This window comes from Moschus berezovskii, chromosome 7 (assembly GCF_049115385.1).
Source record: "Moschus berezovskii isolate FMDL1 chromosome 7, NW_MosBer_1.0, whole genome shotgun sequence".
In the NCBI taxonomy this organism is placed as follows: Eukaryota; Metazoa; Chordata; class Mammalia; order Artiodactyla; family Moschidae; genus Moschus; species Moschus berezovskii.
This window is the reverse complement of record NC_142466.1, coordinates 40850304-40877110: the sequence shown is the minus strand read 5'-3', so window position 1 is coordinate 40877110 and position 26807 is coordinate 40850304. Positions and strand designations below refer to the sequence as shown.

At 38.1% G+C, this 26807-nt stretch overlaps 2 pseudogenes; one reads left to right on the top strand and one right to left on the bottom strand.

The window, feature by feature from the left end:
- LOC129557121 (uncharacterized) overlaps positions 1–23886 on the top strand; it is a 114345-nt pseudogene extending 90459 nt beyond the window's left edge.
- A 1814-nt stretch (positions 23887–25700) lies between these two features.
- Positions 25701–26215, bottom strand: LOC148777314 (transmembrane emp24 domain-containing protein 9 pseudogene; annotated as a pseudogene).
- Between the last annotated feature and the right edge of the window lie 592 nt (positions 26216–26807).

Genomic DNA, 26807 nt, shown 5'->3' with positions numbered 1-26807 from the left:
ATGGACAGGGAGGCCTGGCGTGCTGTGATTCATGGGGTGGCAAAGAGTCAGACACAACTGAGCGACTGAACTGAACTGAATAGAAAATATATATATATAAATGTAGGTCTAAGGTAATCTTGATTAACATACAAGAAACAAGAGACCTAGTAAAAACACATTGTAAAGAAGACTAAATACTAAGAAAATGTCAAAAGAGTAAATAAAATGAAACAAAATAGACATAAGCAGAGCAGAAGAAACAGAGTAAAGGGAATGGAGAAAAGAAAGAAAAATAATTTATGCTAGTAAAACAACAACGAGATTTAATTGCTCGAGAGAATAAATTCTAGTTATAAACCTTTGGAATGAAACAACTTTTGGTAAGCAACAAAGTAGTCTTAAAACATAAAAAGCCTTTGCAACTACTCTTCATACTTCTGAGACCCTTACCTAAAAAATTATCTGAAACTTCAAACAATAGTTGCAAATAAAGATATTTACTGAACACTATTTTGGGTAGCAAAGATTAGAACTGATCTAAATACTAAAAATTAGGCAAATTATTAAGTAAATTATTTAATATCTATATGATGGCTATCCAAAATGTTAGGTAAAAATAAAATAGAATTCAAATCTATAAGGAATGTGATCTTGATAGAGCAGAAAACATTTAGAAAGGAACTAAGAAGCAGAAAAAAAGAACACATTCTGCTTTTGGTACCAGCTACATAGCAGTTCCTGGAGTGGACGCAGTATTAGCTGAGTTGAGATGTTTCAATCTAGACTCAGGAAACTTAAGAAGAGTCATTCCCTTTTACAACAGTTCCAGCTCTGAGAAAGGTGATATTTCTCTGCTGAAACCAGGACTGACTATCACAGCATCTCCAACAGCACAGAAACAAGTGGAGACTTGTGGGATCACTAATGTAACATTTTGTTCCCAGACTTGACATTCCTATCTCTCTTTTGCTATTCTAACTGCTCAAATTCCTATGTGACAAATTCACTGTACTGCTCTCTTCCCCTTTTTGAAATAAGTAGAGTGGTTTATGTTTAAATGCCTAGGTCCTGACAGATACAAATATAGCATTCTTTTTCATTTCAGTTTTCTTTAGTCATGAGAAAGATATAAATGTTATTCAATAAATAACCCCCTGGAACTTGATCTTCTGTCAGCCAGAAATAACCAGTTGACTATACAAGAAAGTGACGTTCAATGAGAAGCCTTGAGTGAACTGGACCATTTTTAGGCCTCAAATTTCTTATATATCAGATGAAGGACTTTCTGTAAAGAATGTCTAATATTTCTCATAGGTCATATGTGTTTCATCACTTGTTTATATAGAAATGCATACATAAAAGCAGGCACAAATTTCTAAGTTCATAAGAAGGCCTTATCATATACCAAAATGTCCAAACCAAAAATGTAGAACTTATTCTCACTATTGTCTACTGAAAAAGAATTTTAACTTGTCTCCCTGATACTTAAATTCACCCTTATATTTTTGCGCCATATTAGGAGAAGGGGACGACATAGGATGAGATGGTTGGATGGCATCACCAACTTGATGGACATGAATTTGAACAAGCTCCAGGAGTTGGTGATGAACAGGGAGGCCTGGAGTGCAGTCCATGGGGTTACAAAGATTCGGACACGACTGAGCGACTGAACTGAACTGAAAACCCATCTTTGGTTCTGCATTGTCTTCAATATATATTCATTACAAAAATTTTTGTAGCTAGGAGTATGCACCAGGCATAATATATTGAGAATGGCAAATTGGACATGATCTGCCTCCATGGAAACTATGGTCTGCTAAAGGACTCCGTGGGAGAGGGCAAGGGTGGGATGATATGGGAGAATAGCATTGAAACATATATATTATCATATGTGAAACGAATCGCCAGTCCAGGTTTGATATATGATACAGGATTCTCGGGGCTGGTGCACTGGGATGAACCAGAGGAATGGGATGGGGAAGGAGGTGGGAGGGGGGTTCAAGGTGGGGAACACATGTACACCCGGGGCAGATTCATGTCAATGTAGGCAAAACCAATATAATAATGTAAAGTAAGTAGCCTCCAATTAAAATAAATAAATTAAAAAAATAAAAACACCAATAGCAAAAAAAAACAAAACCAAAAAGAGTCAGACACGACTTAGTGACTAAACAACAGCAAAGGAGATCTGCATTCAAAAACAGCCTAACAGATAATTTAGGAAATTATGTTGGAGTAAGTAATACAGATGCTTTAAATCTCTTTACGATAATGTGTAAAAACTTCAATAAACTGGCTTCCTCTCTTACCAATCCCTAACTTATACTCTAATAGCAACCTAGCATCCTATACTAAAATTTTCAAAATTCCCATACTCCTTTATACATCCATGCCTTTGACATTCCATTTCTTAGTTCTGGAACTCATTAACTTCATGATTTTCCTTGTTAATAAAAAGTACAGAAAAGTGTATCTTTTAAAAGTTTCCATTAATTTTCACATGGTTAACTCCCACTTAAAATTTAAGACTCTATTTAAGAGGTTTTATTTACCCCATAAAAAATTCTGTGAAATTTCCTCTTTCTGTCCCAATTAATCCCCATATTACATGTGACTCCCATGTATTTTCATAGTGTGTCTGCCCTTCTTGATATTTAATCAGCAGCATTGCAAGAGTGTCTCTTTTGATAGACTAGGAGTGCTTTTAAGAGCAAAAGTTATCTTTACACTGCATATGCCAAGAACCTTTTTTAAAGTGAATTATACAGAATCCATACATTTCTGCAGTTTAATTTACCTTGGTCATGAAATCAAAATAAAATACCTTTTAATAATTTTCAAAGAAAAATCTATTATGTATCAGTAATCATACAAAATTTCAGTTTGTGGTGTTATTTAGGCACATATAATAGCTTGTTTAAAGTTAATAAGAATATTGAAGCTCCATTTTCTTGTGACAAGATTGCTGTTGTAATTCTGGGATATATTATATTTAAGTGATTTCAATAGTACACTCCTACAGAAGGCAATGGCAAGCCACTCCAGTACTCTTGCCTAGAAAATCCCATGGATGGAGGAGCCTGGTGGGCTGCAGTCCGTGGGGTCGCTAAGGGTCGGACACGACTGAGCGACTTCACTTTCACTTTTCACTTTCACACATTGGAGAGGGAAATGGCAACCCACTCCAGTGTTCTTGCCTGGAGAATCCCAGGGATGGGGGAGCCTGGTGGGCTTCCGTCTAGGGGGTCACACAGAGTCGGACACGACTGAAGTGACTCAGCAGCAGCAGCACAGAGTGACCTTCTTTTGGAAGACAGTCTGAAGCAGGTTTGATTCCATCAGGGTTGTGTCTGAAGACTTATCCTGTTTACCCTTGATGCATACGATTTGGTCTCTAAAGTTACTATTTGTAATTCAAGAGTTGAACTGAACACAGTGCAAAATACATACTAATAAACAGTACAAAATGCAGACATAAAGTACACATTGCTTTATATAAATCCTTACTTCTTCTGTGCTGTGCTCATTCACTCAGTCATGTCCGGCTCTTTGTGATCCCATGGACTGTAGCCTGCCAGGCTCCTCTGTCCATGGGGATTCTCCAGGCAAGAATATTAGAGTGGGCTGCCATGCCTTCCTCCAGGGAATCTTCCCAACCCAGGGATCGAACCCAGGTCCCCCACATTGCAGGCAGATTCTTTACCAGCTGAACTACTAACCACAAAAAAATCAACCTCTAAGTTTTAGCTTATGTATATTTGATATTTAACTTTATAATTAGGTATTATATAATTTGAGCTTCCCTGATGGTTCTGACAGTAATGAATCTGCCTGCAATGCAGGAGAACCATATTCAAAGTTGGGAAGATCTACTGGAGAAAGGAATGGCTACCCACTCCAGTATTCTTGACTGAAGAATTGCATGGACAGAGTAGCCTGGCAGGCTACATTAGTCCATGAGGTCACAAAGAGACACAACTGAGCAACCAAGCATGCATATATGCATGGTATAATTTAGAATTTCATCTGTCAAAATTTTAATCAAAGCAATAGTTCCCATCACTAAACAACTGGAACCAATCAAAATATTCTGCGCGTTATGATACGGGTCAGTATCTGCTCTCATTTCCAGGAGTCTCAGAACCAAAACGGCATTACACTTCACACCTGTGTCAATATTCTTGATTAACAAAGATACCTGGTCCTTCTCCCTTTCCCTGCCCTAGTTTTCTGATTTTTTAAATATTATTCTATTAACCTATTTGCATATGTATCATTTCATCTAAGTTATCAAAAATCCATCCTGTGCATCTGTTTGTAAGGATATGTGTGTATATATATATATACACCCAGCCTTTGTTCCATTGAATAAATGCAATAGAAGCAGAATGCACATTCATCTAGCACCTTGGTTGATAAATTATAATGATTGCTTTCACTGCCATGTAATTCATTACAACAGTCTCTCCACAATCCACTTTTTCTTAATTTTCTAAATCTGTCAGGTTCAATCACAAATATATTTCTTTCTTCAAAGCAAGAACATTATGGAATCATGCTTTATTTGATCATGCAATAAACTATTTTCTAGGTAAGTTATATTTTTGGAATGTTTTATCTTAAGTGAATTAAAATCATGTATATAAATAATAAGCTCAGGAGTATTTATGATAGGAAGAAAAAGGATTTCTACACAGTAGATAGTCTAAAATGACAGAAAAATGTTATTCATTTGATATCCCTATTCTGTGTTTGAAGAGACATTTTCTATACTCTGTCCCTATCATGGTAGTCAGGGTATTGTAAAAGAATTCTTTGTCCACTCACCTGAATTTCCAATATTACCCCAAAGTTATCTAGTTTTAGTTAACTATAAAATTTTAAAAGTAGAGGTATCTTTTTCACCCCTGTATCTATCCTGCCAGGCATGTAACAGTTATCCCAAAAATATTACTAAATAAAAGAAAGAAATATTGGTGAAATTTGAAGGAAATGGCAACCCACTCCAGTGTTCTTGCCTGGAGAATCCCAGGGATGGCAGAGCCTCATGGGCTGCCATCTATGGGGTCGCACAGAGTTGGACACGACTAAAGCGACTTAGCAGCAGCAAAGATGTCTATTATACTTCCTTCAGAGATAACAAGAGACTATTTCATGCAAAGATGGACAAATAAAGGACAGAAATGGTACGGACCTAACAAAAGCAAAAGATATTAAGAAGAGGTGGCAAGAATACACAGAAGAATGACAAAAAAAAAAACTTCATGACCCAGATAACTATGATGGTGTGCTCACTCACCTGGAGCCAGACATCTTGGAATGTAAAGTCAAGTGGACCTCAGCATCACTATTAACAAGCTAGTGGAGGTAATGGAACTCCAGTTGCGCTATTTCAAATCCCAAAAGATGATGCTGTGAAAGTGCTGCACTCAATATGCCAGCAAATTTGGAAAACTCAGAAGTGGCCATAGGACTGGAAAAGGTCAGTTTTCATTTCAATCCCAAAGAAAGGCAATGCCAAAGATTGGTCAAACTACCACACAATTGTACTCATCTCATACGCTAGTAAAGTAATGCTCAAATATCTCCAAACCAGACTTCAACAGTAAATGAACTGCAAACTTCAAGATGTTCAAGCTGGATTTAGAAAAGGCAGAGGAACCAGAGATCAAACTGCCAACATCCATTGGATCACTGAAAGAGCAAGACAGTTCCAGAAAACTTCTACTTTATTGACTTCGCCAAAGCTTTGTTTGTGTGGATCACAACAAACTGTGGAAAATTCTTCAAAAGATGGGAATACCAGACCACCTTATCTACATTCTGAAAAATCTGTCTGCAGGTCAAGAAGCAACAGTGAGAACTGGACATGGAACAACAGACTGGCTCCAAATCGGGAAAGAAGTATGTCAAGGCTGTATATTGTCACCCTGCTTATTTAGCGTATATGAAGAGTATATCATGAGAAACTCTGGGCTGGAAGAAGCACAAGTTGGAATCAAGATTGCTGGGAGAAATATCAATAACCTCAGATATGCAGATGACACCACCCTTATGGCAGAAAGTGAAGAAGTACTAAAGAGCCTCTTGAGGAAAGTGAAAGGAGAGTGAAAAAGCTGGATTAAAATTCAACATTCAGAAAACTAAGATCATGGCATCCAGTCCCATCACTTCATGGCAAATAGATGGGTAAACAATGGAAACAGTGACAGGCTATTTTTTGGGGTTCCAAAACCACTGCAAATGGTGACTCCAGCCATGAAATTAAAAGACACTTACTCCTTGGAAGAAAAGTAATCACATATGAATGTGAGAGTTGGACTATAAAGAAAGCTGAGCACTGAAGAATTGATGCTTTTGAACCGTGGTGTTGGAGAAGACTCTTGAGAGTCCCTTGGACTGCAAGGAGATCCAACCAGTCCATCCAAAAGGAAATCAGTCCTGAATATTCATTAGAAGGACTGATGTTGAGGCTGAAACTCCAACACTTTGGCCACCTGATGCAAAGAACTGACTCCTTGAGAAAAACCCTGATGCTGTGAAAGATTGAAGGCAGGAGGAGAAGGGGATGACAAAGGATGAGATGGTTAGATGGCATCACTGACTTGATGGACATGAGTTTGAGTAAGCTCCAGGAGCTGGTGATGAACAGGGAAGCCTGGTTTGCTGCAGTCCATGGGGTCACATAGAATCAGACATGACTGAGCCACTGAACTGTACTGATAAACTTTCTTCAGTGATCTCCTGTAACATTTATCACATTCAAACTTGCCTAATAGATATTTCTGTTCATACCTTATAGCTCCCTTAGATGTAATGGGAGGCATCAAATTCTCACATTTTCCTATAACCCACGGCACTGTGTTCTGTACAGAGCAGATACACAATAAATGTATTTTAAATAAAGAAAAAAAATAAAATTTTTGTTAAGTGTGTAAGGAAATTGAACTGTCTTATAGGCACTCAACAAACTACTTATGTTTTATTAAATGCTATATAAAACAACAGACTTTGACACAAGTCATTTATCTAATTTATAAACAGTTTCTGAATATCTACTGTAAATGTCAAATTGTTGTACATACTGGGAAGACAGTAATGAAGAAGATACAAGATCCTCTGTTCTTAAATTGTCAGGAAGCAGGAAATATAATGTACATGTGATGGTAAACTGAAAAGAAAGAGTTACTGGGTCTTTTTCAGGAGAGTTGGAAACCTTATAAGAACTGATTCTTCATCTGCATGGGTCATGTAGAGAATGTATAGTAGCTACAAAGGCAGAAAACTGACGGAACACTGTTTATAAGGCAGAAATGCTATATTTAAAAAAGGAAATTTTAAAAGACATAAAATGTCTAGGGAAAACAATATGCTGAATAGATTAAATTAGACCTCAATTTGTCTTCGGATTATAAAAATAGCTTTTGTACAGTATTAACATAATCAAGAGTCTGATGCTAGGAGGGATTGGGGGTAGGAGGAGACGGGGATGACAGAGAATGAGATGGCTGGATGGCATCACCGACTCGATGGACATGAGTTTGAGTGAACTCCGGGAGTTGGTGATGGACAGGGAGGCCTGGCGTGCTGTGGTTCATGGGGTCGCAAAGAGTCGGACATGACTGAGCAACTGAACTGAACTGAACATAATCAGTACATCTACACACTAAGATAACATTAATCTAATTGCCTACATACATTAAAAAATTCATTTTCATTTGACACTATAATATTTCCTAACATTTAAGGTGCTAAGTCAACTTATTAACTCAGATTCTAGATTTAAAAACAAAATATTGAGGAAAGAATCCATGACTCCATCATCCATCTATCCCTTTCATAAACCACTGGACCATATGTCATTTGTTTTAGAATTTGTTATCCACACCCCCACTTTGATAAACTACAAGATCTGGAAGTATCTATCATATTTTAATATTAAAGAAAATATGCCTATCAGTCTCAATTAATTATGAATTCCACAGTATATTACACAGCAGCCACTGCAAGAAAGTGGCATAAAGGTCAAAATGATCATGGTGAAATTAAACTGCTAAACTGAGATTTATTTCAGCAATGCACTTTTATTCCTTTCTTCCAACCCTATGAGAAGGCAACATGATTGTTTCCGTCTAACTTACTACAAAGATATTGAAAAGAAAGATATTAATAGAGATGGTGTTGAGAAGGGATATAGAATAATATTTGCCTGAATGTGGAAACCTAAAGATGAATTCAGATCAAGTGCTACAAAAACACATGTATGCATCCATGTATGCATACACACACACTGAGGTGGGAACCTTATGTTACTCCCTGTCCAGCTTTCTCCAGGACTTTTCTAGCTAGTTCAGTTCTTTTTATTTTTTTTTTTAATTTTTATTTTTATTGGAGGCTAATTATTTTACAATATTATATTTGTTGCTTTTGCCATACTTTGACATGAATCTGCCCCGCCCCGGGTGTACATGAGTTCCCCCTCCCGAACCCCCCTCCCACCTCCCTCCTCCCCTTATCCTCCCTCTGGGTCATACCCGCATACCAGCCCCAAGCATCCTGTAACATGCATTGACCCTGAACTGGCGATTTGTTTCACATATGATAATATACATGTTTCAATGCCATTCAGTTCAGTCATTCAGTTGTGTCCAGCTCTTTGCAACCCCATGAACCACAGAACACCAGGCCTCCCTGTCTATCACCAACTCCCAGAGTTTACTCAAACTCATGTCCATTGAGTCAGTGATGCCATCCAACCATCTCATCCTGTGTTGTCCCCTTCTCCTCCTGCCCTCAATCTTTCCCAGCATCAGGGTCTTTTCAAATGAGTCAGCTCTTCTCATCAGGTGGCCAAAGTATTGGACTTTCAGCTTCAACATCAGTCCTACCAATGAACACCCAGGACTGATCTCCTTTAGGATGGACTGGTTTGATCTCCTTGTGGTCCAAGGGACTCTCAAGAGTCTTCTCCAACACCATAGTTCAAAAGCATCAATTCTTCGGTGCTCAGCTTTCTTTATAGTTCAACTCTCACATCCATATGGGACTACTGATAAAACCATAGCCCTGACTAGATGGAATTTTGTTGGCAAAGTAATGTCTCTGCTTTTTAATACGCTATCTAGTTGGTCATAACTTTCCTTCCAAGGAGTAAGTGTCTTTTAATTTCATGGCTGCAGTCACCATCTGCAATGATTTTGGAGCCCAAAAAAATAGTCTGGCACTGTTTCCCCATTTATTTCCATGGAGAAATGGGGCCAGATGCCATGATCTTAGTTTTCAGAATGTTGAGCTTTAAGCCAACTTTTTCAATCTCCTCTTTCACTTTCATCAAGAGGCTCTGTAGTTTTTCCACACTTTCTGCACATAAGGGTGGTATCATCTGAATATCTGAGTTTATTGACATTTCTCATAGGAATCTCGATTCCAGCTTGTGCTTCATCTAGCCCAGCATTTCTCATGATGTACTCTGCATATAAATTAAATAAGCAGGGTGACAATATACAGCCCTGACTTACTCCTTTTCATATTTGGAACCAGTCTGTTGTTCCATGTCCAGTTCTAATTGTTGCTTCCTGACCTGCATACAGATATCTCAGGAGGCAAGTCAGATGGTCTGGTATTCCCATCTCCTGAGGAATTTTCCGCAGTTTATTGTGATCCATACCATCAAAGGCTTTGGCATAGTCAATAAAGCAGAAATAGATATTTTTTCTGGAACGCTCTTGATTTTTCAATGATCCAAAGGATGTTGGCAATTTGATCTCTGGTTCCTCTGCCTTTTCTAAAACCAGCTTGAACATCTTGAAGTTCATGGTTCACATATTGCTGAAGTCTAGTTTGGAGAATTTTGAGCATGACTTTACTAGCATGTGAGATGAAGGCAATTGTGCAGTAGTTTGAGCATTCTTTGGCACTGCCTTTCTTTGGGATTGGAATGAAAACTGACCTTTTCAAATCCAAAACTCCAGTCTATTGCTGAGTTTTCCAAATTTGGTAACATACTGAGTGCAGCCCTTTCACAGCATCATCTTTTAGGATTTGAAATAGCTCAACTGGAATTCCACTCCTCCACTAGCTTTATTCATAGTGATGCTTCCTAAGGCCTACTTGACTCCATATTCCAGGATGTCTGGTTCTAGGTGAGTGATCACACCATCATGATTATCTGGGTTGCAAAGATCTTTTTTGTATAGTTCTCCTGTATTCTTTCCACATCTTCTTAAAATGTTCTACTTCTGTTAGGTCCGTACCATTTCTGTCCTTTATTGAGCCCATCTTTGCATGAAATGTTCCTTTGGTATCTCTCATTTTCTTTAAGAGATCTCTGGTGTTTCCCATTCTATTGTTTTCCTCTATTTCTTTGCACTGATCACTGAGGAAGGCTTTCTTATCTCTCCTTGCTATTCTTTGGAACTTTGCATTCAAATGGGTATATCTTTCCTTTTCTCCTTTGCTTTTCACTTCTCTTCTTTTCACAACTATTTGTAAGGCCTCCTCATAAAGTCATTTTGCTATTTTGCATTTCTTTTTCTTGGGGATGGTCTTGATAGTTGTAGCTGGCAATTTCAGCTCTATCCCTCATTTAAAAATTTGTAAATGTAATCAATCTAAATTCAGGACATTCATATGGCAGCACTGTACTGGAGATTCCAGGACACCATGTCTTAAAGCCTGGAGCTCCAACTTCCCATGCAGTAACTGGCTTATTATTTCCTATGTGGTCTACAGTCCTGGGTATGCCTGGTAACTTGCCCATTTATTAATAAGGCTTTTTTTTTTTTATTTGGCTACATTTTCCCTCATGTACAGCTCTCTTAGCTCACAGTGCTATAGGGAGAAGAATGAATGAAATTATTCCAGAAACAGAACTCTACCTGAAACCCATAACAGTTTGACACAGAATGTATCAGAAGGTTTCACTGCTGATTTCCATGGCATTTTCATTCATCTGCCTTGCTAACCTATGACTATGCCATGATAGTGTAACATTTTTTTAACATTTATGGAATTGTAGAAAGCATCCAGCATATTTTGTTATTCTTAAGAATATATAATATTTTTGAAATATGTGACATTAATGATTCACTTCAATTTTTGATCTGATTTTTTTTTATAAAGGCACTAACAGATCACACTGGGTTATCAGTAGATATAAAAATTTAACTTAGATTTACATCATGGAGACTTTGCTACAGTTCATTAAAAACTGATGCCACAGTCCTCTGATATTTACATTATGCCTAACTTCAGTACACGCATATTTTCAAGACACGGGTATTTTCCTTACGATCATCTGAGAGAATGCTATTTTTACTTTATGTGTTGTCATCAGATATCATAAATGTTCACTAATTTCTAAAGGCTTCTAGGATAAATTAGAAAAACTAGCCTTTGGAAAGTGAGAGGTCTGGATTTAAATCCAGGTTCTGTCACTTCCCTAGTGGCTCAGATGGTAAAGAAACCATCTGCAAGGCAGGAGGACTGGGTTCCATTCCTGGGTTGGGAAGAATGGCAACTGGAGGAGAGAATGGCAATCTGCTCCAGTATTCTTGCCTGGAGAATCCCATGGACAGAGGAGCCTGGCAGGTTACAGTCTGTGGTGTTGCAAAGAGTCGGACATGACTGAAGCAACTAACAGTTTCATCTTCTGTCACTAACTGAATAAGTGGTCTTGGACTTGTACAGTTTTCTTTGAGCTCAGTTTCCTCATCTGTTAAGTGATCATAACCAATATCCTAGAATCTTACCTTAAAACTGCATACGTAAAAATCCAATCATATAAAAATTTCAATTATTGTGCATTCTCCCTAGTGCAGGACGCTACTTGGGAGGGTGACAGGAAACATCGGACTTTATGTTTTTAGCGCCATATTCACAATTTTTAGAAAATTGAACTATATTTTTTCATTGCATATGTATCATCTAAGAACTCACGTGGCTGTCCAGTAAAGTACAGTCTTTTCTGAGAGTCATGAACTCTCTCAGACTCGAGGGCCTTATGGGGAACTACAGTGAGTGCTGTGAAAAAGTCAAAATAGCCATTAAGCCAATATGTCTAAGTCACTGTACTACTGTAGGTCCACAAGGGCTCACGATTTATGGGTTCTTCTCTAATAGTATTGTTCCTGGAGGAGAAGGAGAGTTGTTTAAAACACAAAGTACAGTAGAGTGAAATAAGTCACTGATGGTCAATTGTTTTCTGGACAAATCACCTCAATACCACACTGTGAAGAAAGTTATTTAATCTACTCTTTAAATTTATTCCTATGAGGTAAACTGGAAGAAAGGATAATGGTCCCAAGGTCTCAAATAATGATGTAAGAAGCTGATCACAAGGCACACCGTCAAGTATCCAAAATATAAAGCTGTCAACATTTGGATGGAATAGGGAGAGCTATTATTACCAATTGGGGGGGGGAGTAGTTGTTTTTGGCTATGATGTATTTATAACTCATAGCAAGCAATGAATTTTAAAGATTATTTCCATAGAACCCTGTTCTATGTATTCAACACTCCATGAAGAGTCATGCAAATATATTGACTCCAAAACAGGAAGAGCATTTACTGAAAGAAGTGTCATTTGTGGGGGCAAATTGATATCTCCCTGTAACCAGAATGAATTGCAATCGCCTCTTGATATCCACAGGGGATTGGTTCCAGGACTAAAATCTGAGGATGCTCAAGTTTATTATATAAATGGCATATGTGCAAATCATACTGCATACTCAACATAATTCTAGATTACTTACAGTACCTAATAAAATGTAAATGCTATGTACATTATGGTACGTGCATGCTAATCACATCTGACTCTTTACAACCCCAAGAACTGTTAGACTGCCAAGCTCCTTTGCCTATGGAATTTCCCAGGCAAGAATACTGGTCTGAGTTGCCATTTCCTATTCCAGGGGATCTATGTAAATAATTGTAAATAGTTACCAGCATATGAGAAATTCAAGTTTTACTTTTGGTAACTTTGATCCATGGTCAGCTGAATCTCAGGATGCAGAACCACTGGATACAAGGGCTGCCTGTACTGTCCACTGAAAGAGTTCATATCCTCTTTCTCACATGCTAGCTCTGGTGCTGTGATGCCTCTGTTTCAGAAGACTTATGCTGAAATAGGCAGGATGCGTTCATTCCAGAAAGTATATGGTACAGAACCACTGTTGTATTTTGCGTGGGAGATTGATCATTGAGTTGTCAACTGAAATGTGACAGAATCTGTGCAATCTCCTACAGAAGTAGTAGGTATGTGACTTCTGAGTATATAAGTGGCCCCAATAGAAGACATTTATGAGGAAAATAACAAACAAACAAAAATAGGAGAATATGATACCATATCCTAGAATGAAAATATATGTTATAATTACTAAAAGGAATAATATCACTTTATATATATATTTATATTACACTTCTATTCCATTAAAACATAACACTCAGTTATTGAATGTTATTTAATCCCAATAAACATATTCAGCTCCAAATGTAAGCTCTTCAAACTGAAAACCTTTTATTCACCAAACTTACTTCAGTATACTCATCCAGTAATTTTTCACATTTGGGTTAAGATATACACACACTGCATATATTTCCAGCCATTTTGTTAGGAATATGAAATATGATTCATATTGCAAATATTTGTTGAAAATAAAAAAGTGTTTTCAGAAGTTGTTGAGAATAACCTCACAGTAAGCAACTTTAAAAAAAGTGCAGTGCAGGTTAAAAAAAAATCAATAAAGCAAAAATCATCAGAAAAGATACAAAATTTATTTTTTAAAATAATAAAAATATTTCTAATATTGTGATGATATTAGGCAGTATAACCAATATCTTTCAGATTACTGAAATCATTGGCTATCCTCACGTAGAAGATAAAACTGTTTCCTTCCCTATTATTTAACACTCTCTGCTGTGCTTAGTCACTCTGCTGTGTCTGACTCTTTGCAATCCCATGAACTGTATGTAGTCCACCAGGTTTCTCTGTCCATGCGGATTCTTCAGGCAAGAATACTGGAGTGGATTGCCATGCCCTCCTCCAGGGGATCTTCCCAACCCAGGGACTGAACCCAGGTTTCCCACACCATAGGTGGATTCTTTACCATCTTTACCAGGAAAACCCATTTAATATTCTAGACATCAACAAAATTACCTATGTGCTTTCAAAAATATTAATCATTACCATTATTAAGAATTTAAAGCTGACTGAGAACAATTTCAAATACTAACTACAACTAAATATACTGTTTCGAAGACTGAAAATTGAAAATATTATTGATAACTGCTATTACAACTGAACGACTAAACTTATGAAATAACATTAAATTTCAAAAGGACCACTAAAAAGATTTTTCTGAAAGTCAAATGGGAAAAAAAAAATGTGCTCTACCTAGTCATTGTGTTTTATGACGGCAATAAACGAATTTTTTAGTCATTGTCTAGGGTAGGAAAGAAGTTGTAAAACACTAGTGTCTTTGTTTATGATCTAGAAATTAACTGTACACATTCCCCTTGGTAATTAAGAAAAGAACACTGTCATTTAAATCACTCTTATAAAGCACAACTTTATTAAGAATGCAGGATCAGTAAAACGCATGAGTGGTAATCCAGGTCTGTTTTATCAGTCTGCCAACAGAAAGTGGTCCGTTATGGTGATTACAAACTACATCAGATGTAGTCTATATGTCACGTCTTCTCAAGAGACTGGTGGCAGCTTGATGAATTTTCTGTTATACCACCAGCCTCTTCCTCTGTCTGGCCCTCTCCTCTCATCCTTTTCCTTTCTTCCCCCATCCTTTCTCTCCCTAGGGGTCAGATGTCATTACTCCATTGCTCAGGAGAGGAATCCATTTTCTTCCTGCTAGCTCCCTTTCCTGGGAAGATTGAGGATCTCTTCATTGATTTTGACTCGAGAATTATTTTTTTTAAGTAGAACAGACTTCTGACCTTTCAAATGATCAGATTAGGATGGTTATTTTCACATTACTAAGTAATCAAGGAACAAATGCATTAGAAAATAGTTTGGTTCACAGGCAGGCCTGCAGGCTTCTAAAAAAATATTTTTCCCTGACAGCTAACCCAGATTCCATTTCTTCCTTTGCCTATGAACCACATGGGAAGCTAAAATGCATTTTAACAATGCATTTTGCCTAAAGGCTATCAGTAAAATTTAATTTTCTTACTGCATTGATTTTTCCATTATAAGTTGTAACAGTCTAATGATAACTCATAAGAATTTTCAGTATTGAGGAAAAGGATGTGAATGATTTACCAATGATAACTGCTTGGAAACACACTGTGATTTTAAAACAGAACTTCATGTCTCTTTTTGATGCACAGTTGTTTAAAAATATGGTTCATTTCATACTCTCAGTGTTTAGATGATGCTTTTAATTCACCATTGTAAAGTGAAATATGTAACCCTCCTCTTAAAACATAGAATCCCAATGTGGTGATCTGTGCTCCGTTGCTCAGTTGTGTTTTGAATCTTTGCAACCAGCTGGACTGTAGCCTGCCAGGCTCTTCTGCCCATCGAAATATCGAGGCAAGAATACTGGAGCACACTGCCATTCCTTCCTCCAGGGGAGCTTCCCCAACCCAGGGATCAAATCTGCATCTCTTGCGTTCCTGCATTGCCAGGCAGATTCTTGACTACTGCACCAGCTGGGAAGCCCACAGAATCTCTAAACGTACTTGAAATTGAAACATTCTACTGCAGACATCAAATACAGTATGTAGATACAGGGCTGACTGGTTGTTAAAAATTAATGTTCCACATTGAAATAGGTAACTAAATGACACCAGAGTGTAAGGCTCTTGTCTCTTAGTTTAGATTTCATTTAGTAAAGGTTGACACTTTAACCTAATTACTTCAGATACATCAAGTTGTCATATATATATATATATATATATATATATATATATATATATGCTTGTGTGTGTGTGTGTATATATATATATTTAACTTTGGACAAAGCATGTATCAAAGATATCATTTAGCCATTTCCTAACAAAAAACAAACAGAAAAGCCTCTGATTCTTCTTCTTTTTTTTTTTTTTAATGGTTGTCTCATTGCTGAAGCTTCAGCAAAACTTAAAATAACCACGTTGAGAAAACATACAAAAAAATAGAACCAGTGTCACAGTGAAATCAACAGAGAACTCAATGTGCCATATGTTCAGTAGTTCCATGGGAATATTTTAATTATTATTTCACATTGTCATAAACACTACAGGTGGTTATAATATAAACTGGAGATTTGTGAACAAAAAATTAACCAAGTTAAAAGCATCATTGCTAACAAGGGTAGATGCCACCAAATGGAAAATGTCTTAATTGTTATCATTCACCCTTATCTTTAAATATGTTCATTGTGGGCATATCTCTGATACTTATTTTCATGCAATTTGGCTTTCACTTTTTTTATATAACATTTAAAGGGCTTGAAATAGAAATGGAGAACATCTGTTTCAAAGAAATAAATTGTTCTTTAAAATGTCATCAAAATAATTTAAAAAGTCAATCCTTTTCCTATTTTAAAACTCTAAAATTTAATGCTTAAACCACTGTGCATACTGGGGTAACCTTATTGAAAAAAGAAAATCATGCCTTTACTCTTTCATAACAGATATCCATTTCTGAATAACTTAATAGACCTTCCTATATCAGTAAGCTTTCCAAATGTTTAGTTTTAGAAATTAATATGTTCTAGGTTTAGTCAACATAAATAGACAAAAATTATAATTAACAACTGATTAGCAATCCTTCATTATTCTTTGTCACCACTTCTGAGCAACTGATCATCCATAGTAAATTAAAAAAATAAAATTACAGACTGAAAGCAAATATATGAGCCAATGGTGTTAAAAATCAGATTTGGCTTTTAAAATTCCCAACTTATCATGACTGGGTCATATTATATTTTCACCCTGTATTCATATATTTTCTTTACTCATAGCTCAGTCAGTAAAGAATCTGCCTGCAATGCAGGAGACCAGGGTTCAATCCCTGGGTCGGGAAGATATCCCGAAGAAGGAAATGGCAATCCACTCCAGTATTCTTGCCTGGAGAATACCATGGATAGAGGAGACTGGCAGGCTACAGTCCATAGTGTTGCAAGAGTCAGACACAATTTAGCAACTAAGCCACCAACCACCATCATCTATTTAACAATTTTATTTGTAAGTTATCAAAACAAGAGTCATATGGTAATTCATATTACCATATGGTAATTACCAAAGTCATATGGTAATATGGGAGTAGAAAACATTTGAGGTTGATTTTTCCTTAAGATTTGCAATTAAGAACCAGAAGTTAATTTATTCTGATTAAGTGATTAAATGTTAGTCACTCAGTCACGTCCAACTCTTTACAATCCCATGGACTGTAGCCTGTCAGGCTCCTCTGTCCATGGAATTCTCTAGCTAGAATACTGGAGTGGGTAGCCACTCCCTTCTCCAGGTGATCTTCCCAACCTAGGGATCGAACCCAAGTTTCCTGCATTGCAGGAACCACCATGGAAGCTTTGAATAAATAAAAAACATGTCAGTAAAGAAAAACAAAATTTAATCAGCTACTTTCACTCTGCAGTTTCTTCCATCTATGCTTAGGTTTGCATGAGTACCTCAGAGTTGTAACACATAAATATGTTACTGATTGTACAAGGCTAAGCTAAATGGTCACTTCAACCTACAAGTCTCTTCTAACATGCCTGCATGGAATTAACAGCTAATCTTAATGAATAAGACGTGTTTTTTTGTTTCTTCTACTTCAGCTGGTCGGTCTTTTGCCTGTCTCCTTCAAAATATGGTAGTTCACCTCATAAAAAATAAACAAAACTTAAAATATCCAAAATAAAAGATACATATGTGTTTTAGTGTGTAGTAAGTCAAGAAAAAATGTCCTAAACGAATCACCTTTATTTTGGTGGAAGTGCTTTTCATTGCAAGTAAGAAAATTCACTCAACTAACTTATGCAGAGGGAAAGAAACTGACTGCAGGATCTAGGAATAAGTCTGGTTGTGTGCTGATAAATATCCAACAAGTGGCCCTCCACTCTACATTTATAGCATATGCCAATTTCCATGGTATAAATATTACCATCAGAGTCAAATTCAAACTTCGAACATAATGCCGTTGAAAACAGTGTTAGGAAGATATATGCACACTTGTTCTTCCAAATCTGGTTCTACCACCCTATTGGCTTATCATAAAACTCAAGGGCAATATGAATAGGCAGGCCTCACAGGGATTGGAAAAATGAACTAGGAAGCCACAAATAAATGAAAATGCTCTTGTGTTTCTTAATAGCCTTTCTCTATTCTTTATTCTTTCTACATCTGCTTTAGATTTTCTTCTGTAGGCAGAGAGGCGCTCCTCAATTTCTCCTTAGCACAATTTTACCCAAAAGGCCTTTTCATCTGGTTTTCTTACCACATTTATGTTCAAGTCTTAGAAGATACTGATGAGCATTCTTAATCTTGAGTATACCAATTTTCTGGAGGGACAATTTTTCTCAGTTTGAATGTAATAACCATCTCTGTATGGTGACAATGATGACAGTGATTGTAATTCTGTGTGTGTGTGAGTGGTAAATTCTTGAGAAATATATGGATTATGGAAGCACATGGAGATAAGATAAATAGAGAGCATTTCACTATGGATGGAGGGATAGTTTTCTAAGAAAGGAAAGGGCCTGTTATAGGCAGCTACCTAAACATGCCTTCTGGGCATGTTTATTGTACTCACTGGGGTGAGCAGAAGAATGCTCTTCTCCACTCAAGATGTCCATACCCTAATCCCTGGAACCTTTGAACATGTTACCTTACATAGCAAAACTGTGCAGATACAATTTAACTAAAGACATGAGATGGGAAGATTATCATGCATTATCTCATAGATTCAAAGTATTCAAAACTTTCCTTTTAAATGAAAGAGCTAAGCAGAAGAATCAGAGCCAGAAAAAGTTGGTGATTGAAGCAGAGTTCAGACAGAATGAACAATTGCTGGCCCTGAAGATGGAAATGTGTCAAGAGCCTAAGAATCTTGAGAAAGTGGGGAAAAAAAAAAAAGCAAGACAATCCATTTCCTGCTTGACCCTTCAGAAGGAATCCTACTGACAACTTGACTTTTACTCAGTGAGCCCAAGTTTAGATTTACAACCTCCAGAAATGTGAAAATAATGAATTTCAGTTCTTATGTGACTATCTTTGTAATAATCAGTTATAGCAGTAATAGAAAACTAATACATTGAACAAATATGATTTGACAGACTAGACCATTAAACTTTTAATCTATATTTGAAACTGGAAATCAATTCAGAATGTAAAATATTTTTTTGGTTAAAACTAACATACATATTGATGTTGAAGCTAAAACTCCAATACTTTGGCCACATGATGCGAAGAGCTGACTCACTAGAAAAGACCCTGATGCTGGGAAAGATTGAGGGCAGGAGGCGAAGTGGACGACAGAGGATAAGATTGCTGGATGACATTACCAACTCAATGGACATGGGTTTGGGTGGACTCCAGGAGTTGGTGATGAATAGGGAGGCCTGGTGTGCTACAGTTCATGGGGTCACAAAGAGTCAGACATGACTGAATGACTGAACTTAACTGAACATACATATTGGATGTGTGTATCATTACTAAAATAATTTGAAATCTTTAAAGTAAAAAAAAGCAATCTACTTTTTCAAATAATCTGTTATAGCAGTAATAGAAAACTAATACACTGAACAAATATGATTTGACAGATTAGACCATTAAACACTTCATTGATAAATTAGAAATCAACCCAGAATGTAAGATATTTTATTGGTTAAAAATAGCATACATACTGGATGTGTATATCATCACTAAAATAACTTGAAATCTTTGAAGAAAAAAATATTATAATTCATGTTTCCAGTTTCAAAGTATTTCAATGAATATTTCTTGAAAACTTTTTGAATAAAGGCTCTAATCGAAAGACAATTATGGACCCAGATATCAATAATTTGGGTTTAGGAAAATACCATAACACATATTACTTTATGACAGATAGAGAACCAGTGCAAACTCATACTTACAAAATTTTATATTACATTCAAATAGTTAAAGTTAGTTCTAAGTGTATTTCTCTTATTTTAGAGGTTCTTACAACTTTTTCACTCCCATTATATAAAAGTGTGGACTCCCAGTGGTAATAATAATATCCAAGAATACAGATTTAAGCCAGGAACCCAACAGAAATCATTGATTACTTAGTTCTTATTCCGTGACACTATGAATTGCTTGCATTTTTACAAAGAAATGAGATTGATTGATAATTAGGAATTCATAACCTCATCATCCTCTGCTAAAGCAAATAATAATTAAGCCTACTATATGCCCAAATGTATGTTACAAATCAGTAACAGACTACAGCATTGTCATTTCCACTTGTGTTAGCTTTTCATTCATTTTTTAAACTCCATAGAAACTGGGATCAGAGATTTAACTCACTACTGTTCTAGTTTAATTAAACACAAGCAATAATCATGAAGTACTTTATTTGCATTGTCTAGTAAACTTATAAGAATCTAGCCAAATTTAGTTTCCATACAGTACCAATAAAACAAAAAATTCTAGCAAAACCTCTAGCTCATATAAGGTTAAAAATCCAAAAAAAATTAATATTGGTTGTTATGATAAACTTTTCATCTCTTCTCAGCACCAATGTAGAAATAATTTTGTGAGTCTGTCATTTTTTAAATAAATGAAATAAAGCATTTCATTCTGTGTCGTGGTAATGTGTTTTTATTTCAGTCATCAGTATATGAAACTGTGGTAATATATTCATCCTTTAAAATAAAATACAATGGACCCTTGAACAACATGGTGGTTAGAGGTGCCCACCCACCTGAGAAGTCAAATTCCACATATAACATTACAGCTCTATGTAGTTCTACGAGTGGATTTAATCAAGGAGGACCATATAGTACTGTATTACCTACTCACTGAAAACATTCTGAGTATAAGTGGACCCGCATAGTTCAAAGCTATGTTGTTCAAGGGTCAACTGTACAAGTGTGTGTGCCTATATGTTGTGAATAAAATGTTAGCTTATTTTCTGATTCTCTTCAATTTTCTTGATTTCTCTTGTGTTTTTTCTTTTTTTTACTTAATTTCTTCTACATTTACGGAACCAAATTTTACAAATACACATCACTTCAATGATGTCTTGACCAATATGAGACAATAGAAATTCTGTCAGAACTTTTGTACTCTAAGAAGATAGAGAAGTACTAGTAATAACAATAATTATATTAGTAGTGTTGTTGTTGTTGAGTCACTAAGTTGTGTCCAACTCTTTGCAACCCCATGGACTGCAGCATACCAGGCCTCCCTCCCTCTCAATACAAGTAGTATTTCTAGTAACTCCCATACAATAAAAAGCAATTCATTATATATGAATAATATCGAAAGTTATAGTACTCATCTTATGGAGGAATAAACTAGGTTTCAGGGAGATAAAGTTATTTCCACTGTATCACATGGGTAGTATATCTGGACACATGCCCAGGAGTATTTGATCCTTAACTCAACTTCCTATCTATAATATAATTTTATATGCTACACTTAAACTATCATTAGACACATACACATCTTAATATAGCATAGATATGTGTGTGTAATGGGAAACAAATGGTTCATACATTTTCCTCAAACACAGGAAATGTTTATCGGAAAACATCGCTGTCTTAGTCTTGACTGCTATAACAGGATACCACAGAATGAGTAGCTTAAACAACAAACATTTATTTCTCATAGTTCTGCAAGGGAAGTCCAAGATTACAGTGCCAGCATGGTAAGGTTCTTGGTGAAGGCCTGTTTTACAGACTCTTCTTGTTGTATAGACAATCATTTTATCATTGTATCCTCACATGGTGGAGAGAGGGAAGGGGTTAGCTTTATTCCTCTTTTAATAAAATCACTAATTCCATCACAGGGGATCTACCCTCATAACCTAATTATCACCCAGAGGCCCCATCTTCAAATACCCTTACATTATGGCTTCAATGAATGCCTTTTAGGGGTTGTAAACATTCACTTGTTAGCAACTCTTGGTACAATAAGCAGCAGCAAAACACAGGAGTCTAAGTGAAGACAGGTGTCAAGCTGCATGGGTTCCCACCTTGCTTCTTCCACTTTTCAGATGTGTACATTTACACAAGTTATATGCCACCTCTATCTTTCAATTTCCTTTTTTCTAGGATATGGTTTTTCCCGTGGTCATGTATGGATGTGAGAGTTGGACTGTGAAGAAAGCTGATCGCCGAAGAATTGATGCTTTTGAACTGTGGTGTTGGAGAAGCCTCTTGAGAGTCCCTTGTACCGCAAGGAGATCCAACCAGTCCATTCTGAGGGAGATCGATCCTGGGTGTTCATTGGAAGGACTGATGCTAAAGCTGAAACTGCAATAGTTTGGCCATCTCATGCGACGAGTTGACTCACTGGAAAAGACTCTGATGCTGGGAAAGGTTGGGGGCGGGAGGAGAAGGGGACGACCGAGAATGAGATGGCTGGATGGCATCACCGACTCTGTGGACATGAGTTTGAGTGAACTCCGGGAGTTGGTGATGGATAGGGAAGCCTGGCGTGCTGTGATTCATGGGGTCACGGAGAGTCGGACACGACTGAGTGACTGAACCGAACCGAACCGAATAGAGGATTAAGATAGAAATCATCCCTATCCCATTAACCTATTATGATGATTACTAGTTAATATTTATAGAGTACTTAGACTATTATCTGGTGTATATTAGGTACAGGGCTTCCCCAATGGCTCAGTGGTAAAGAATCCACCTGTAGTGCAAGAGCCACAGGAGACCTGGTTTCGATCCCTGGGTCTGGAAGATCCCCAGGAAGAGGACACAGCAACCTACTCCAGTATACTTGCCTGGAGATTCCCAAAGACAGGGGAGCCTGGCAGGTTACAGTCCACAGGGTCCCAAAGAGTCAGACACGACTGAAGTGACTTAACACACACACACATATATAAGGTACAGTAGAAGTATTTGTTTAACAAAATGAGAAACAATATTAAGTCTCAAAAGAGCTGTATCAATCTTAAAATGAACAAGTGGATTTTAATTGTGCAGTAGGCCCCTGACACATGAACCTTCATGCTGGGAACTTTAAAAGATGCAAACATACATTTGCATGTCCAATCACATTAAGTTAGTTCATATGTCTGGTTCAGTTCAGTTCAGTTCAGTCGCTCAGTCGTGTCCGACTCTCCGCGACCCCATGACTCACAGCATGCCAGGCCTCCCTGTCCATCACCAACTCCCGGAGTTCACTCAAACTCATGTCCACAGAGTCGGTGATGCCATCCAGCCATCTCATTCTCGGTTGTCCCCTTCTCCTCCCACCACCAATTTTTCCCAGCATCAGTCTTTTCCAGTGAGTCAACTCGTCGCATGAGGTGGCCAAAGTATTGCAGTTGTGTACACTGTGATATGCATGCATCCTCTACAAGCTTTTATGTACTTTACCACAAGGCTCTGTATAGACTATATAGTACAGTATCTTTATTTTAAGACCAGGATGTCCAGAAACAAACATAAAAGCAGCAGTGATGTAACTGGTACTGCTAAGAAGTACTAAGCGATAATGATGGCAAAAGTGAAAACAACTGAGACAGTGGAGTGAGATGAAATGATGGCAGATATCGTTTGTTCTTATAACATAGATTGTTCAACCACTGGCACAGTGCTAAAGAACAAGGCCAAGATTATGGAACATATGAAGTCTTGTGCCGAAGATGTCAACAATAACGTTGAAGAAGCATGGAAAAGTGATGGAGGAAATAGAAAAACTTCTCAGGGTGTGGATGCAGGGATCAGCATCAGTATTGAGTCCCACTCAGCTTAACACTGATTCAAGAGAAAGCTAGAAGCCTTTACGAGGACTTGAAGGAGAAACATGGCAGTGAAATATTAGAAAGCACATCTTTTAATGCCAGCCAGGGCTAGTTTCCTTGACGCAAGGTTAGAATCTACCTTCACAACATAATAGCGGTGAGGCAATCAGTGAAGATACAACAGCTGCCTTGGGATTTCCCATAATGCTTCAAGAAAGTACTGATGAAGGTGTGTATGTTTTTTTTGACAATTTGGACATGAATTTACTGAAACGCCAACCAGTGAATTTTCTTATAACAGAAAATGTCAAATTCACATGAGAGATGACTATAGTCCAATAGGGCCACAGGCATAGGACCTGGTAAAATGTGGACTAGGTCAGGCAGAATCAATGGGGGGCATCTATACCTATGTGCCAGGACTTTCCAGGTGGTGCCAGTGGTAAACAACCTGCCTGCCAATGCAGATAGACATAAGAGACGTGGGTTCTGTCCCTGGGTCAGAAATATCCCCTGGAGGAAGGCATGACAACTCACTCTAGTATTCTTGTCTGGAGAATCCCCATAGACAGAGGAGCCTGGCAAGCTGCAGTCCATAGGGTTGCAAAGAGTTGGACATGACTGAAGTGACTTAACATGAACGCGTGCATACCTGCGTGCACTTGTGAAGGCTGACTTACGGGAGATGCTGAATATAATGGAAACAGTGACTTGGAACTTTAGGCATCTACTGAAAATATAAGCCAATGGAATCACAGAGAGACAGAGGTCAACTGAATAAAAGCAGGACCACAGAGGGGCATATCAGATTCCTTGAAGAAGCTAGCAGTCCAAGTAACTGGAATAAGGTAGCACATGAGCCTGAGTAGAGCCCAGAGAGAGAAGGTGCAATGGGCACACGATTACCACCAGCACTCAGGTTACCCAAAAGAGGGGCCCAAGTTGGACTTTTCTAGAAAAGGTTCCACATGTTGTTAATGCTTCTGGGACAAAAGCATTTTTCACCTCATCCACTTTGGGATCAATCTCCCACCGAAGCCTCACATGTTAAACATCTGATTGGCCATATAGAATGAATTGTATCATCAGTTCAGTTCAGTTCAGTGGTTCAGTCGTGTCTGACTCTTTGCAACCCCATGAATCACAGCACGCCAGGCCTCCCTGTCCATCACAAACTCCTGGAGTTCAAACTCACCTCCATCAAATCTGTGATGCCATCCAGCCATCTCATTCTCTGCCCCCAATCCTTCTCCTCCTGCACCCAATCCCTCCCAGCATCAGAGTCTTTTCCAGTGAGTCAACTCTTTGCATGAGGTGGCCAAAGTATTGGAGCTTCAGGTTTAGCATGAGTCCTTCCAATGAACACCCAGGACTGATCTCCTTTAGAATGGACTGGTTGGATCTCCTTGCAGTCCAAGGGACTCTCAAGAGTCTTCTCCAACACCATAGTTCAAATTGTAGCACAGGAAGCAATAAATGCTTACCTCAGAAAATTGGAGTTATAATTTATATTCACTCCTATTTCTCCATCTTGGGATAGTTCATTCATCCTAATTAACATGGGGGTGGGGATAACACTCACCAACCTCCTGCTCAGCCAGCAGTTCCTCCCACCCACATGTCTCCATCTGGAAACTCATTCTCTCCCAAATCCCAACGAGAAAACAGTCGAACGAGGTCCTCTCTCCCCCTGCCAGTTAACAAGGAAATCCCTCAGGGTTGGGAAGGATGGGAGAAGCCAGGAGACAGACCAGGCCAGACCACTTCCCATCATTCAGCACCAGGGGTTTGACTGGAGCCCAGGCCTCTGGTCTCTGAGGCTGATTTACACCAACTTCTTGGCTTTAAAGAAGCTCTTGAGGTGCTACATCTCCAGATGCTGGTGGCCACAAGGATGAGGGTCTGCAGGATGGACCACCACAGCACCCTCTGATTGGTGCTCTCGCTGGTCTGCTGGAAGTGCTCCTCTCGCCACCTCTGGTATTCCTGCTCCTTCTGGATCTTCTCCACCTGCTCCACCAGCTGCCGTATGCACAGATGCAGCAGAGTCAGCTTGTCATTGGCCACAAGTTCCACATAATCATTGGTGTGTTTACCCAACTGCATGTCCAAGTGAATGGCCAGTTTGCCATCATAGAAGAGGGCGAACTGGATGAACTTGAGGTGGAGGCAGACCTGGTGCTCTCCTGGAGACTGGGAGGTGAAGGTGAAGCTACCCGGAGGGCCATACTGATGGGCCAGCAGATTCTTGTTCTCAGGGTCCTTCACAAACATGAACAAATTGATCAACTGCAGGGAGAGCTGGTACTGTTCCATAGCAGGGTCGTAAAGCTCGGTCTTGTAGTTACTTCGCTTAATGTTCACAGAAACCCAAGGAAGCAGATGCTCTTAGCGCCATCTTGTTGATGTGGTAACTGAGCCTCAAAGAGAGGAAGGAAGGGGATTGCCCTCTGAAACTTGCAGAGAAGTTTCCTGAGATGGGTGACTGGACCTAAACCTCAAGGAGGTTAGAAGTGATGGTAGACGGAATGGTGAGACAGAATGAGAACTGCATACAAGCCCCGTGGCATTCAGAGGCTGAGATAGTAGTTCAGGAAAGGGAGGAAGAAATGTCCCTTTTATGGAAGGGGTAAGTTTGACTCTGAAGGTGTGTTATTTACCCAAGCAGGTTTTTCATGTGGATGAGACAAGACTGTAGTGGAAGAGGATGCAAGACCAAAGTTACATCAGTAAGAAGGAAAAGTTGATGCCAGGCTATAAAACCTATCAAAGGATAGCCTAACTTTGTTGTTTGATGGCAGTGCTTCCAGTGATATGAAGCTGAAGCCTGTTAGTTTATCATTCAGAGAAGTCAAGAGCCCTTAAAAACACAGTCTAGGACTCTCTTCTTGTTTTGTGGAAAAGTAACCCCAAAGTCTGGGTTCCATAGGCC